This window comes from Patagioenas fasciata, chromosome 3 (assembly GCF_037038585.1).
Source record: "Patagioenas fasciata isolate bPatFas1 chromosome 3, bPatFas1.hap1, whole genome shotgun sequence".
In the NCBI taxonomy this organism is placed as follows: domain Eukaryota; kingdom Metazoa; phylum Chordata; class Aves; order Columbiformes; family Columbidae; genus Patagioenas; species Patagioenas fasciata.
In genome coordinates, this window is record NC_092522.1 from 101,901,772 (window position 1) to 101,918,504 (window position 16,733).

Below are 16,733 nucleotides of genomic sequence, written 5' to 3' on the forward strand. Positions count from 1 at the left end.
TGGTTTTTTAGAAGAAGGAAAATAGCATGGAGGATTACAGTGATTTGAAATGGAGACTAAGAAGTGTAGACAAAAGGGAGGGTTGAGATTTTATTACTTCTAGATTTTTTGGAAGTAGTGGGTAGACTAAGCATAGGAACAATTTTTCAAGTGGTGAGTAGATTCATCTTTGCAATCAGCCTTCTCAAAGACACTGCAGCTAAGGAGAACTGGGCTGCGGGCTGACATTAGTAGGTGAACTGTAGATAAAAGTCAAGATGGGATTTGTTCTGGGTTTAAAATTCATGAATATATAGGTGGTTAATATAGTTGAAATTTTAAGAAAATTTCCCTATATGAATTCTTCCCTGTATTAAAACCAAACCAAACAAACAAACAGAGACCATACCATCCTCAAATTATTTTAAGCACAGAAGAGGCTAAACAACTGGCAAACTCAGCAAGTGGATACAAGATTTTTGTGACTAGTAGTACTCACCACCATTCATGCTATAGAAGCCTGGCTACATGATCATTTCCGAGGATTTATATCAATTTCAGGAAGAGTAAGGTTTGAAACAGTTTTTTTGTTTGTTTGTGTTTTTGTTTTTTGGGTTTTTTTTTTTGTTTTTTTTTTTTTTTTTTGTTTTTTTTTTTTTTTTTTTGTTTTTGTTTTTGTTTTTTGTTTTTTTGTTTTTTTTTTTATCCAGCATCTTCTAGCAAGTAGAAAAGTTTATTAAGTTAGCAGTGACCAAACAACCATTAACTTTACTGTTTGAGGAGAGACACATACTTTACAGCTATTTAAAGGTAGTCATTAATCCTAGGACCCCAGTTATGTACTGTCCTCTATGTGCCCGCTCTTCTTGGGACACTCACAGAAGAGCTTCACTGAAATACGCTTCTCCAGTAAGTGTTCTGCATCTCTTCTTCTTGATAACATGTTTAGATGCCCTTATGGAATTCCGTTCATCAGTATGTGTCATCCTAGCTCCTCCATACCATTGCAGTATTTTTGTTATCTTGTACTTGATGATGCTCTCCAATGTGGTAACAATTAATACTATACTTCTATGGAAAACTATTCCCATAATAAATTTTAATAATGTCCCTTTTTTTTCTTCCCTATTAAACGTTCAACTGTGATAAAAGGAACTCAGTCCATTTGTAAATAAATGGAGTTGCAATTCCTCTTTCTTATCCACTTACTTTGCATTATTGTTGTTTTATGATAGAATATGAAAATGCAACAAGGGATTCACTGCTGTTTGAAGTAGTTACATCCTCTGCCAGAGATTCTGTTCTGTCAAAGGTATTCATTTGGTTCAGATAAATATCATCAGTGTGAGAACTGTATTCTATTTGTATAATCACGGATTTCAGAACTTGTGGTAATTTCTAAAAAAACTGAAAACAACAACAACAAAGCAACAACCACAAAGCAAAAAACAAAACAACCAAAAAAAACCCAAAACCCAACCAAACAAAAAAAGCCCCTAGAGTTTTTTTATATCTAGACTTTTTTATACATGTGTTTGTATTTACAACTAATAGTTCAGTTATCAGTTGGAATGGAAGCAGGGGATTAGGAATTTTAATATTTACAGAGGGGCAAAATATATGACAAATATTTGATAAAGAGCCTATTTAAATGTAAGCCTGCGTTTTAAGATCTTATTCCTGATATATTGAACTATGAGTTCTATCCATATTTTCACTTCCTCTTCTGCAACGTGATAAGAAAAACTGGACACTGCAGTCATTTCTACAGTGATCCTTTATGTAATATTTGTCCTTGCCAAGAAAATCCACTCTGCTATGTCTCTGCTCAAATTATTTTTAAGGGTATTTCCTCTTCCTCTGCTCTATCTGATGGGCATAGCCAAGTACTATGGCTATGGTTCCCACATCTCTTCAAGAAAATGGGAAAATCCCAGTCTTCCCATTTCATCTTTTTCACAGTTTGATGTTTCATTCCAATATTCTGTATAACACTGGTTCTGTTATTTCTCATTCTTTCAAGTTTTATATTAATATAGTACTGTTCAGTTGTGATGAAACAATATTTAAACCTTCATGGTATTTGTTTAATAAGTATGAAAGCAAAACCAAATTCTTTCAACTGAAAGATCACATTTTACCTCCTAGTTGAAATTCAATATTTTGGAAGTTAGACAAATGCAACGTTTCAGAATATGTCTTTCTGTAATCTTGGTGTTTCACGAAGCAGTATATTATCATAGTTTTAATGCTACCTACACATATTGAGAGGTAGTTCCTTCAGTTTTTCACCATGCTTACTTGTACTGCTGGATGTAAGGATTTTTTGGGGTTATTGACAACAAACTCTTAGAAATAGAGGATAGTATTCACAAGATAAATGTCATTTAGAGAGGAATAACTTTTTCACAAGAGGTTTATGAATAATTTCATAAAGACTTTGGATTTGCTTAATCTACCCTGATGGACTAGTCTACAGCGAAGATTATCTTACTCCTGTTTTGTCATTACTGTATTTCCATTGCTAAATAGAAATAGAGTTACTGTTATAATTCATAGGTCCTGACTTGGCTTTTGAATCAAATGACACTTGACATGTTTCTTGCTTTTACTATTAGGTCAAAGTTCTGTAAACCAGAAGCTGACAAAGCAGATCTTAAAGTGATGTCTCAGTGGCCTAAGCAGAGGATGATGTAGGCAATAGCAGAATGTTGATGAAACTTGTGTTTCATCTTTGTGATCAGTTTCAGGTACAATAAGCTTGAAAGTGATAAGCAAATTAAGGAATCAATGGTCATATCTTTAGCCAAGAACAGAGCTTCCTAATGAAATGCATATAAAAGAAGTAATTTTTGTAAAATGATGTGATTGGTTAGGCTTCTAATAGTCATTAACAGCAGTTAACATCTTAGGAATTTTTTACATTCTTCAAAGTGAAGGGAAATGTTAGACATAAAAGATAATAATGAGATGAACACAGGTTAACATTCATTAATAAAAATATGCAGATTTTTCTTGAAACATTTATTGAAAGCAAGCTTGATGCCAAAGCAGTTTGCTGTGATTTTTTTAGATATGTATGCATTTAATATTACTCAAAAAGTAAATTCAAAGAACTCCCTAAATGTCTTTAAATACTCTACTATTGATAACTCTGGTAGTTGTGTCCTTAAGAGGCTTTCCCTTCCCTAGCACTTGGAGAAAATTTTGCAGAGCTTCTCTTTCATACAATAGATTGTACCACAAATCTCTGGCATTCAGCCTGAACCTGAGGAATGGCAATCTGAGTTCTGGGCTCTCAGGATGGGCTTCCATCCTTTGTCATCTGGAAAGGTAAGGGTAAATGCCTGCCTGTACCGTGTCATGCAGTTACTGACATCTTGGTTCTCTTTTTAGTGAGAGGGGGATTCTTCGGCTTCTCACATAAGCTCCTTGAGCATGTCCAACTCTGCAGTAGCTAAGAGGGTCAGGCAATTTGAACTAGGAGTCAGACAGAAAATGGGAGATAGATGCCACATTAATGTTGAATTGAAGGAATTAAGGCATAAAATCATATAGCTCCTTAAAGATAAATACTTCTTACATTCTTGCTGGTGTCACCAAGCATGAAAAATAGACTTTTTCAGCATCTGTTTAAATGCTTGCAATATTGTGCAATTCTAACTGCCCCAAATAGTCTACTTTCTGCAGACACCTGCATAGATGTGTAACTCAGTTTACAAATATGTGATTGTGTAACTACAGCTAATAGATAATATGCCATAGATTTGTTATCTTAGGTCCTGTTTCTTTAGTTCTACCATTAACTTCCTCTACTTTTAATTTTTTTTTTTTTTTCTGAATATATTTTTGTCTTTACTGGCTTTTTATGTTAGTGTTTTTGTTGTTGATGGTGGTGTTGTTAACTTGGACTTCATCAGAAATTGATGCCTTTGACAGTGAATAGACAAAATGTTTCATGGACAGATAAGTTTGTTGAATTCTCCTAAGTGTATTGTGAACATACGGCTGTTACGCAAACATATCTCAAAACCCTCTTTTGAAATTCTGCCTTGGAAGAAGATCATAGTAAAAAAAAAAAGCTTTAAGATCTTTAACAGAAGAACATATTTTGTGGCATTGCTATTCTGTGGCAAGATGCAGTGTATTATCTGGAATATATTGCTGATCTTTGTTTACAAGGGATTCTTTCTATCTCCAAAAGCAGACATTCAATTTGTAATGCCAGTTTTTAATTCCTGCTGTTAGTGAATACATTGTGGCAGATAATTACATGGTGTGGAATTGGTGCAGAAGTGTGTTTACAGCAGCAACCTTCTCATTGTTTTGAATAGTGATAATTCATTATGGAATATTTTTATACAGCGTTTACTGATACCCCTTATATACCTCTAAGTTTTTTTTTTTTTTCTTCAAACACAGTTATTTTACAACCCCTCAAAAATATTTTTGGTAGGGACATAATCAGTGTTACCACATAAGACTACACTATTTAAACACATTCATGAAAGGAGGGTGTATGCTGTCAGCTGGCTGGGAGCCACTCTGGGAACTCTGTTGTGCTGAAGTTAACAGCAAAAGTGGGATTGGCCAGGGATTACTTCTTGTCATTTTCTTACATATTATCAGCCTTCCTACATCCAGAGGCAGCTGTCACGTTTTAAGCATTAAACAATCCTGCAACAAAGCAAAGAGAGTTTATAAACTTGCAGTCGTCTCCTATCCAATGAACTGGAGGGTATGTTCTAGTGTGAAGAAACTTTCAAATTACTGATGCTTTTTTTCAATTTATTTTTCATAAACAAGGTCATCACTGCCTTTTTTTTTTTTTCCCAATAAATCATTTGTGGCTATGGGACTGTGAAATTTTCTCCTGCTCTATGATCCCAAATATTTATTTCTTCTATGTTGAAACTGCCTTTGCGTTCTGAAAAATGCGTCAGGGGCTTCTGAGTGGGTGGATGTATGGCCGGACAGGTAAAAGCAGTTTCAAGGGCAGCCTGCTCATCTAGACACCTAGAAGAAAGGAAATAACCATTGGAAATAACCTTCCTCTCCAACAGACAGTTAGCTCTTCTATTTTCTTAAGCATGTTTGCTTTGCTTCTGCATGAGATTTTATAAACACTGAAGTGCTCGTGATTTTAAAGCTACTTTTCTTTAAGGCTTCCTGAATTGGTGTCACTTAGCTATCTGATCATTCAGCTAAGCTGCTTATTTGACTTCCCTGTGAGTGACTCATGTTTGGAAAAATGGTTTGTATTTGTACAGTTCAAGACCTGGTAAATACTTAGTGCTTCATAGAAGTGATTATGCTTGTTCTGTGAGAAACAAAAGATGCTCCTGCCAGTTGGCCGAGGACATGCATCAGCACCCGCCCTTTCAGCTGAGCTTGGGTGCTCAGTTACAGCTGATAGAAACTAAGAATCTGAGGAAACATCTTGAGGAAAACTGAGTGAAACGACTAAACCCAGTTAAATCTTTGGCATTGCGCCTACAGACGTGTTCTCTCAAGATATACTTTGAAGCCATAGAGGCCTAATGAGACATTGAAGTCCTGTGAGTTACCTGGCTTTCTGCCTGGAGATTAACTCCATGGATCCAACCCTCCAAGAAGCTAAGGGAAGATTTCAGTACCCACCTGGGTCTGTAGATGTTTTCAGAGCATCCCCCTTGAGGGATTCAGTAACAAAGACCAAATTGTGATTCTTGCCCTTATTGCTGTGGAAACTCAGCCAAACCAACTATCTGGATCTCGATTTTATCATTTATTTTACTCATAATAACCATAGTGCTGACTTACCTTTTATCAATCCTGTGAGAATTCTTCAGCTAATGTTTATACAGGTTTTAAAAGTATAAAATGTTTTTTCTAAATACACTTTCTAAGGGTGTTTGTTATCTAAAATTGTAATCATTATTACAACCATTTTTATTGCTAATAATAAGCTATATTCTGCCCATTTCAATCTCTTAACTTATTCAGTGGATTTCAGATACAAGTGATTTTCTAAATTTTTTTCCTCTGTGTTTTAAAAACTGTATATATATTTACATTGGTTTTCCACGTGAGCTTCTTATAATATCTGTGTACTAGCCAAAATTAAGATAGGAATGTTTTATAGTGTTTTAGTCTATTTATTTAGTCTTTTCTTTCCAAAATCAGCTCATTCTATTGGAACTGAGTTTTTTAAATAATTAACTGCGTTAGGCAAAATCCAATAATCTTTCAACCACATCCATTGTCATCAAATGAATAATCATGAGTCAGATATTCAGTAAAAAAAATTCTTTGCTCTTGAAACAGAATGTTTGCAGGAGGGTTGGCCCTCAGGGAACTCATTTGTATTCCAAAAATTCAGAATTTTTGATGAAGTGATATTTTCCTGTGTCATCTTTATGTTAAATTTTATTTTTAATTGGTTAAATCTCATACTCTACTGCAAGTACACACATCCATGTACAACAATGTTTTCAGTTTTCTGTAATAATTGCACATGAAAATACTGTTTATGAGGAGTTGAACAAATATTATAATATCACCATGTATTTCCATGAACACAGAAATGCTGTCAAAATCTCAATTCTTGCATGAAACTAGATGTGGAATAATACTGTTTGTCTGGGTTATGCTCATGGTATAAATCCCATCGTGAGGGTTAGTGAGGCAAACAGCCACACAGAGACTGTGTAGATGATTTTCCTTTATCTCCCTCCTTGTCCTATTCACAATTTCATGCTGCATTTTTCTCACTGTATGGTCTTGTTACTGGTTAGGTATGTTAAGGGAGATTACTGTCACACACATGAATGCTCACTTGAAGGTCTTAGCACCAGTCCTGTTACATCCACCAAAATTGTGGTTTGTATGGACTTTTATGCTACAGTTTTACCAAAATGGATGATATCTAGGAATATCCTTGGGCCCTGGCTTTCACTAGTCTGCACTTTTTACAAGTGCTTGTGATTAGCTTTTGACTTTTACTAACTAGTTATTTCCCAAGGAATTCCTGGGCATAGTTTGGAAGTCAAAATGCATTCAGCAGGCAGTTTGGTTACACTCACCCTGCTTTGGAGGCTGAGACTTTCCTAGCGTAGATGCAGCTGTTCCATATCAGTTGGCCTCAGTGCTCAGGAATGTTCCTGGGTACATTTAATTTAACAATATAGATGTAGCCTAGATGTCTGACCAGACAACACTGTGATTGCCTACTTCCCAGCAATATGTAATTTGTTAAGTGTGATGCTTCAGTTAATTACATAGAGTAGACATCTGTGCATACTCAGAAGCACCCTGCACTGTGAGATAAGAGCCTGTCTCCTGCCAAAAGGATGTGCAGTAGCTGTAGTGCTTGACTGCAGGGGCCAGACAGTCATGAAGGAATAAAATACCTGGAATTCTGTCCCTTGCATGTAACCTTGTTTGCTTGCCTGATTTTTGACCTTATGCTCTTATATTCCTGTCTGGAAAGGGCTCTTACTCCAAGTATGATTATACTTCAGACACTTATTGATAGCATTGTAGATCTTCTAGTCTGAAATGTAGGTTTCCTAAAATGAAGGTCTTTGTTTGGTAAAGCTGTAAGAATTATGCAAAAGGCAGGCGATACCATCATTTTCCCTTCACTCCTTCCTACATTTACAAGAGGGCTATCATTTCTGCATTAGTTATCTGTTCTGTGAGGGAGATGAACAACCAAAGTGCTAAATAGATAGAGGATCTTTCAATGTTTCTCACTGTCTGGCCCAAGTTGCTGGTTCAGTGTTATTAACCATTGGAGCACCAATGTTTTCCCTGTAGTTTAGGGGAAGAGGGAGGGTGAAGATGACAAATTCAGTTCATCCCCTTAGGTTATTAATTTTTTGTCACTGAGATTCCTAAGCAAAGCTCAGCCTGTTCTGCTTGGTCTGCTGGCCCTTAGACTCTCGTCATTGCTGGAATGAAATCCTGGCTTCACTGAAAGCCAAAGGAGAGATTCCAGCTCTGATTTTATACAACATAGGCATCCAGTGATATTTGAAATACACTAGGGTATTCCAGCCTCTACATTCTGTTCAAGAAAGCTGCAGATTTCGTTTTCTTCCTCTGTCCTATCTACTGGGTGATTTGGATATGGTAGTACAACTCAAATGGCTCTAAATACTCATGTTTACATTACTGAATAAAGAATTTCCTTTTACATAGCAAAGCCAGGATTTTCTCTCTTATGTTTATTTTTTTAATAATCACACTGTTTGCCTATAGGTCCTTTGTTTGGTTGAAGTTTTGATGGTGTGCTTAATAAATGATTAATCATCCTCTTTTTCATCTCTGCTTGCTTTGGAGTCTTTTCCGTTGCACATACAGCTTGTGTAAATCAGTTGTTCAGTGATTCCTCCAAATCGTGTTTGGTTGACCCATGGCAAGGCAATAGACATAGATCATCAGTTTCCTCTGGCTTTCCTCCTGTAATTCTGACCTATTTACTTTTCTCTTTCTCTGGATTTTATAATTTCATTAATTTCTGCTGTCACTTAGGTTTTGGAACATCATGCAGGCATCGGGCAGAAACCCAGGACAATGTGCTTTCCTGTCATACTTACGCTTATAATGAGTTGCAGTTTTTTGGCCATACACTAAACTATCCTTTATCTGATTTTCTGATGTTAGAATCTGGAAACTACATGTCTTTAACAAAATTTCTGGGGCTATTATGGGTTGAGCTCAAAATCCGTATTACTTGGAAATTCTTGCAAGATATGCATAGTTCATTTTAATGTGTGCTCATTCTAGAATAGCTAGGGTTCTCAACTGTGATAAAATGGCATCATTAAACTATGTTCTTTCCTATTCCTTTATGAAAGGCAGGATAAAAATCCTTTATATAATAAAAAATTGACAATCTGTTTTCTGCATGGAGAGCGCTACCTGTTAAAGTGAAAACCATAACAAATACACTTCCGTCTTACATTCTTCCTTAAAACTATCTTGAACAGGGATAGCTACAGAAAGCCTGGGAGTTAGGCAGCTTGTGCACGTACAGCAATCTTTGATAATCATCATGTTTTATAAACTTTCAGCTAGGTTCTCCGGCTTGTCATTTGTGCTGTATCTCTTCTATGGTGTTTCAGAAAATCCTGCATTGATTTGAGGCTTTTTATTTATTGCATGCTTGGCCAGATGTGCCACAATGCAGTTACCTAATTTTTCTGATTTTTCTACTGCAGTCATGATGTCTTTTGAGCTTTACTTTCATGCTTATTTGCATATAATAGATGCAAGATTATCTGTCATGTTTCTCTGATGGGTTAGATGCCTTCAAAACCAGATTTTTGTTTTTTTAGGAAGAGATGATCCTTGGGAACGCATCATAATAAATGTAAAGTTCTGCAGTGTATTTTTTTGTTTGTTTATAGCCAGTAAGATAACTTCTTGAATAGGCCTGTGATGGAGTTTTCACTTCACAACACACACAGTTTACTGTCTTCAACATAAACACAAACTAGAGTACTCTAAATACCAAATCATGTAACTTCCTTTACTAAGAGTGAAGTATTTACCAAAGTAAGTCAGAAAAATATCAGTTATTTTTTATAAGTATGGATGTTAGCCCAGCAAATAGGGCTGGCAGAGTATCAGCATACATTATGGTTGAGTCTAGTGTGGACAACACTAGTGAATAAGCATCCTTGTATAACAAAGTGAACAAACAGAAACAGAAGAACCGGAATCTCACTTATCTAGCTCTAGGTTGTCTAAAACAGAGACTGTTAGCTGGCTGATATGATGAAAATGTCAAGCTGTAAAAGATTTAAACTCTCTTCCCTAGCTATGAAAGTATATTGGTCTAAACTCTATTATTGCAAGTTAGAACTACCCTTTCTAGGTATATAGGTGAAGTATTGAATATAGTGGAGCCTCTGTTACTTTTCTCACACTTTATGCTTCCACATTGATCTGGCTTGCCAGATATAAGAACTGGCAAGCACTTGCAGTGTTTCCTGGCTGCAAGAGTGATTCTCTATTTTGTTAGCTGTTGTACATGCCACTGGCACCATAGGCTGAAGAACGTATATTGGTGGGGTGAGGTACTTTGCCACAGTATTACAAGCTTTTCCACTCCTCCATAGCATCAAGATGCTTTGCATTTTTCATTATCATGAAGTACTGCTGTTGCCATGTGTGACAGAGGCATGCTGAAGTGAGTTAGAGGACAACAGGTCCAAAACAAACTTTTATTCGGTAAAAAAAAAGTACAGCAGATTGATCGGTGGAAGATGGGGTTTTAGCTCTCCCAAGTGACTTGTATACAGGTTCAAGTATCAGCTGAGGTAATTATTAAAGGTGCAGCAACTAATACCACTAAAGATCCACAGTGTGCATACATGTGCCTTCACCAAAAACAATGCCAGAGCCGTCCCTGAGTCTGGGAAGAACACACACTTGCCTGAACATGATGTGGGATTATTTTAAAGGGATACACATACTCGTATTGAGTACAGAAAGTGTACACTCGCCATTATGCAAGGAAATAATTTATACACATGCTCATATTGAGCATGGAAAGTACGTGTGCAAATGTGCACGAAAAGTATAAATACACGTGCAAATGTGCATGGAAAGTAGATACACTCGCAATCCTGCGAGGTTTAATTTTGCTCATACACGTGGGGTCAAGGCAAGCGGAGTCTCCGTCCTGGGGGGAAGTGGCTCCTGCCTGGAGCAGCTCAGCTCGTAACTCCAAGAGGATCACGTAAGGGGCGGGCCTCAACAAGTATCCCATTTTTATAGCCTGATCAGATCTGACTGTAGGCATTCCAGAAGCTTCTCTGCACCCCCACACTGGCTGTGGGGTGCCCCTGAAGCTTCCAAACATCCCCCACACTGGCCGTGGGCGCCTAGCGGCTCCCTGGTGCCTCTGTGCTCCCTTCTCCTCTCTCTTAATGACTCTGGCCAGTGGGCTCTGGGGTCAAACAAAAGAAGTTGTTAGCCTCAAGCAGCGGAGAGAGAGGAAGATATCTCTACGCCTTCCATATTGAACATGGCATGCATTTGTTTCCCAAACATCTCAGAGACTTTGTGCTATACAAATGAACATGGTTCTCAAGCCATGCTTAGGTCTCCTCAGTCAATGGGCACTTTACTCTGGGATGACATAGGCTACAATTTTAGGGATAAGGAGCACCTTTTTGAGTGATGATGTCTACTACTTCTTGAAATTTCTGAAGAAGTTTTCTGCCTCAGGACAGCTGTAGTAAGATTGGTAATTTCCTTGCTTTTATGTGTGTTAAAAGGCTTAGAAATAAATATTTCTTTATGCAGCCCTATATGTCAACAGAAGGTATTTGGTCATGTTCTTAGCCGAGACTGAGTGAAAGTACTTGCCATCATGAATGAACCTGGCCGTTCAGAGGTAACATGTTGTGTATGAGATGCCAGATGCAAGAATACTCACAGCACGTAGGGAATTTACTGCAGATTAATTTAAATATAAAATGTGTTTTCAAGATATGTGAGAGCAGTTGCTGGGATGCTGTGGTTACAGAGGCAAAGTGCTTTTTGTCAAGCTGTTTAATAGTAACGAAGATAAAATTACAACATATATTATCAATTAACAAAATGTAAATTTGCTAAAGTAGTTTTACATTCAGAAATTACAGAAGAACAATTTCCTGGAGCATAGTCATAAATATTCCTTTCAGAAGCAAAAGGAATTCATATGCACATAAAATATACTTTAGTTATGCCTGTGTTAAATAGCTCACTTTTGCCCATGTAAAGATGTGATAGTCTGAGATCAATGCATACCAGGAGTGTTTGAGTTCTGCACCTTACCCATCTGAATGGTCATTTTACAGTTAATTTCTTAGTCTCTAAGGAAGAGAAAAGACTCTTTTCTGCCTACTCATGCAGATGTAAATATACATAATGTAATATTTTCAGACTTCCTACAGATATAAATCGCTATGTAAGTGCTAACTTCAAGTAACCTATACAGTAAATTTATTTGCTAAGGGGTTTTCAGGTGTAGCCTGTTTCAATGTGACTACAACCTTTCTTTCAAGACTAATCCTTTGTAACTTGCTTAAACAAGAAAGGAATAATTGTGCTAAGCTAATATTTGAAATAAATAAGGAGTATCCAGATGTATGAGACAGGCCTCCGAACCAGATAGGGACAGTCTGTTTGTGGCAAGCAGCAGAATAAATTATGTCCTGTGGGAAATGGCCAGTATAGAAAATATGCAGGAGAACGCAGAAGATGTTGGGGGAATGTTTAATTGCACAATAGACAGCAGGTTTGAAGGAAAACAGGCCAGGATGTATGACAGAGATGCTGAGAAAGCCTACACTTTACAAGCATTCAGATGAAATAGGAAAAACTTTTAAGGAGGTGATGATTAGCTAAGTATATTGTGTGTATCATTCGACATTGTGCAAGATCAAAGTTTCAGTATAGTTATGTGTTCGAAGAACTGCAAGGTCATCAGCCTTTTTTTTTAAAAAAAAAAAAACCAACATATTTCAGTTCATCTATTTCTGATGTAGTTTAACCACCTTCTTCTGTTTTGGAAAAAGTGTAGTAATACTTTTTTACAATTAAAAAAATCATCCATTGATAACAACTAAAATTTCATCAGCAAGGAGTGCTGTGCTTATTTTACTTCTAACAGAGACCCTACATCCAGTAATAGCCTACTTAGGAGAAAGTAGTATTTGTAAAGTAAAACTGCTTGTATTGATAATGCAATAAGCTCTTCTCCAATAACTGACATTCAGATTTATCAAACTGACCAAAATTGAAGTTACACATCACATGTGTAGCTGCTCATGGGTCTAAGCCAGAATATTTTAAAGTACACTTATTTTATTTTATTTGGAATAGTTAATTGGATTTCCATATTATAAATTCCCATTTGTCATCAAGTATAGAATAGTTTACATCTGACAACTCCATGAAAAATGGGCTAAGAGAAGCCCAGTAAATTAGAGAAATCTCATGAGATTGAATTTTGCAGTTTATGTCTTTCTTTTTTTCTGCTTTAATTAACAACTGATTGAGAAATGCAACCATTCAACTAGCATTTTTTTAACATCACAGAATCACAGAATGTTAGGGATTGGAAGGGACCTCAAAAGGTCATCTAGTCCAATCGCCCCATCGGAGCAGGAACACCCAGATGAGGCTACACAGGAAGGCATCCAGGCAGGTTTTGAATGTCTCCAGAGTAGGAGACTCTGCAACCCCCCTGGGCAGCCTGTTCCAGTGTTCTGTCACCCTTACTGAGAAGACGTTTCTTCTCAAATTTAAGTGGAACATCTTGTGTTCCAGTTCGAACACATTACCCCTTGTCTTACCATTGCTTGTCACTGAGAAGAGCCTGGCTCCATCCTCATGACACTCACCCTTTATGTATTTGTAAACATTAATAAGATCACCCCTCAGTCTCCAAGCTAAAGAGCCCCAGCTCCTTCAGCCTTTCCTCCTAAGGGAGATGCTCCACTCCCTTAATCATCTTTATTGCCCTGTGCTGGACTCTCTCCAGCAGTTCCCTGTCCTTCTTGAACTGAGGGGCCCAGAACTGGACACAATATTCCAGGTGTGGTCTCATCAGGGGAAGGAGAAGGAGAGGGGAAGGACAACCTCTCTCGACCTACTAACCACCCCTCTTCTAATACACCTCAGGGTGCCATTGGCCTTGGCCACAAGGGCACAGTGCTGCCTCATGGTCATCCTGCTGTCCACCAGGACTCCTAGGTCCCTTTCCCCTACACTGCTCTCTAATAGGTCATTCCCCAATTTATACTGAAACCTGGGGTTGTTCCTGCCCACATGCAAGACTCTACACTTGCCCTTGTTATATTTCATTAAATTTTTCCCTGCCCAACTCTCCAGCCTGTCCAGGTCTCGCTGGATGGCAGCACAGCCTTCTGGCATGCCAGCCACTCCTCCCAGCTTGGTGTCATCAGCAAACTTGCTGATAGTACACTCTATTCCCTCATCCAAGCCACTGATGACTATATTGAATAATAGTGGCCCCAGTGCTGATCTTTGAGGGACTCCACTAGATACAGGCCTCCAATTGGACTCTGCCCCGTTGACCATGACTCTCTGGCTTCTTTCCTTCATCCAGTTCACAGTCCACCTCACCACCTGATCATCCAAACCACACTTTCTCAGTTTAACTGTGAGAATGCTGTGGAAGACTGTGTCAAATGCTTTACTGACTTCAGTGACTTTACCTACAACAGCAACACATCTGTATTGCTTACACTTCCATTTCTAGCATGCTCAGGGATAGCTGAAGACTTTTGCACACATCCTGTTATACTGTATTACACATACCAGTAGTTATTTTAGTTCTCACTCTTTGGATCTGTTATTTAACAATAGTTTTGAATGCTAAGTTATGATTAGGGACCTCTGGTTCTGATAATAAACTTAAGCTGAGTTTTCACAAGAGTTCAAGTAATTTTTATCTGCATGGTACTTAGACTTCAGTACTTAACTCTAGTAACATTGCTGCAAGTTAATGATTGAGTGAAATCTTTGCTTCTGTTCTTAAGAAATGCTTACTTGTGCTTACTGGTATGTAATGAGTGCCCTCAGGTGTACAGGTAACATAGAAGTTTAGAACATTTAGGTCTCTATCTCCTAGGAGACGTGCAGGACTTTGCAGGATGCTGCTGCTGGTATGGCACTGAAAATGTCACAAGTCATTGTTCTGAGTTGCTCAGCAGATACTAAATAGTTCTCAGGAGCCTCTTCTGGTATTGATAGTCTGAGACTGTTTCTGTTACAGATTCTGTTAAAAACATAGGTAGTTGAATAGAACTTACTTTTCTGTTACATTTCTTTGTAAAGCTCATGTAATTTCCTGTGCACATTAATATTGAGGAGCTTTGGTGCCTATCTCACTATGGTTCTATTACCATCATAATTATAAGGACCAGTGCAACAGCAGATGTTTATTTTGAAAAGTAGGATTAAAACATCTACTTATATAACAAATTTTGTTCTTGAACTCTTCATGACATCCTAGAAGCACCTCTTAGGTGCAAAATGACCAGTGTTTCTTTTAATTCATAAAAAGCTCAGGGAAAACAAACAAAACAAAAACAAACAAAAAACCCAGCCACCCCATATAAGGAAAATAGAGGAGAGTCAGAGAAATAGAAACAGAGAAGACAGATACCGTTTTTAAATCTAAATTTGGAAAATATATTACAAAGTAGGAAACTATATGAAACTTTGACAATTCTTTGTCCCAAATCTATCAGATCTTTCATTGTTTTGTGTGTGAGAAATTTAAATGCTATAGATTAGATTTATATATTAAGCCTTCAATTTACCCTGGAAGATACAATTAGTTTTTAACATCTACATAGAAAATAACGATTTGTGATAGTGAATGCAGAGAGAATCAGAATGCCAGGGCTAGATATATTGTGATTCCTTTTCTCTTCACATATGCCTTAGCTCAGAAATGGGGGAATGTTTTCTGTCACACATAGGTTATTTCTAATTGCTTTATCCCTGTAAGTAGTAGATCAAATTAAACATAAAATAACGAATGGCATCAAGTATTGGTACCTGGAATCATCATTCTTTGTGTTTATTGTCTGCTAGTTGTTCCCTGTGAAGTCCTGTGAGAGGTAAAGAAAACAAGCTGTGTATTACAAAGGAAAACAAGAAATGCATGTCTTTGTCCTGAGTTCCAACATGTTAATTTCTGGATTTGAGAACAAAATCTATATCAATTCAAAAATGACTGTTTATTTGGCACTATTTTTGCATTGTATTTATAATACTCTGATATGACACTAACGCTCACTCACATCTTGATTAGAGAAGCTGTAGTAGCAGTAATAGTAATATAATTTCATTTTTTTAAACCAAATTTTCCTGAGGTAACCTCACATTTTAAATGCAGCTGTCAAATACACTGGCATAGATCCAGAATAAATAGAAACCACTGGACCAAATTTACAAACACCCTGTAAACTGTCAAATTACACAGACTGTCTAGGTGTGTCTATTTCAGAGTTCATTATTTCTTCTATTTAAAATGCTTCAGTTATTCCCAAAATGAGATTAGAGAGAGTAGCATATTGTTTGTGTATATTAAACAACTAATTAAAGGTTTTTAGTAGGGAGATACAGCACTTCTTTGTTATGAAGCAGAAAGTTAAAATTTGATTAGAAGATCATTTTGGTCTCAGACATATAATCCTTTCTCCGAAAAAAATATTGCACTTTGGCAAGGCATAAGATTTCAAACCCCAAGGTAGCTGGACACCTAGAAGGTGTAAAGTATTACTCTGATGCTCAGATTATTTAGAATGCTGAAATAATTAAGCAAACAAACAAACAAAAACATAAACCAAACCACTACGCTTTTAAAAATTAATACCACGTGTTGGAACAGGCTGCCCAGGGGGGTTGTGGAGTCTCCTTCTCTGGAGACATTCAAAACTCGCCTGGACACATTCCTGTGTAGCCTCATCTAGGTGTTCCTTCTCTGACAGGGGGATTGGACTGGATGATCTTGTGAGGTCCCTTCCAATCCCTGGCATTCTGTGATTCTGTGATGTTAAAAAAAATGCTAGTTAATATCTTTCTATATCACTTACAGTAGGACTGAGAGATTTTTATTTTAGATGAAAAAAGGATTAAAATCAAATTCTGAATTTATCAAAGTGATCAGAAAGTCCTGGCCTCAATATGTGCTATGTAGCATTTCATTTAAATTAGTATCTGACATGGCACTTAGA

The 16,733-nt window shown here is 37.1% G+C and overlaps 1 protein-coding gene across 2 annotated transcripts in view; it reads left to right on the forward strand.

Annotated features, from left to right (window-relative positions):
• The window catches only part of CSMD1 (CUB and Sushi multiple domains 1), a 1,060,719-nt gene that overhangs the window by 121,899 nt on the left and 922,087 nt on the right, over window positions 1–16,733 (forward strand). The window lies entirely within an intron of this gene.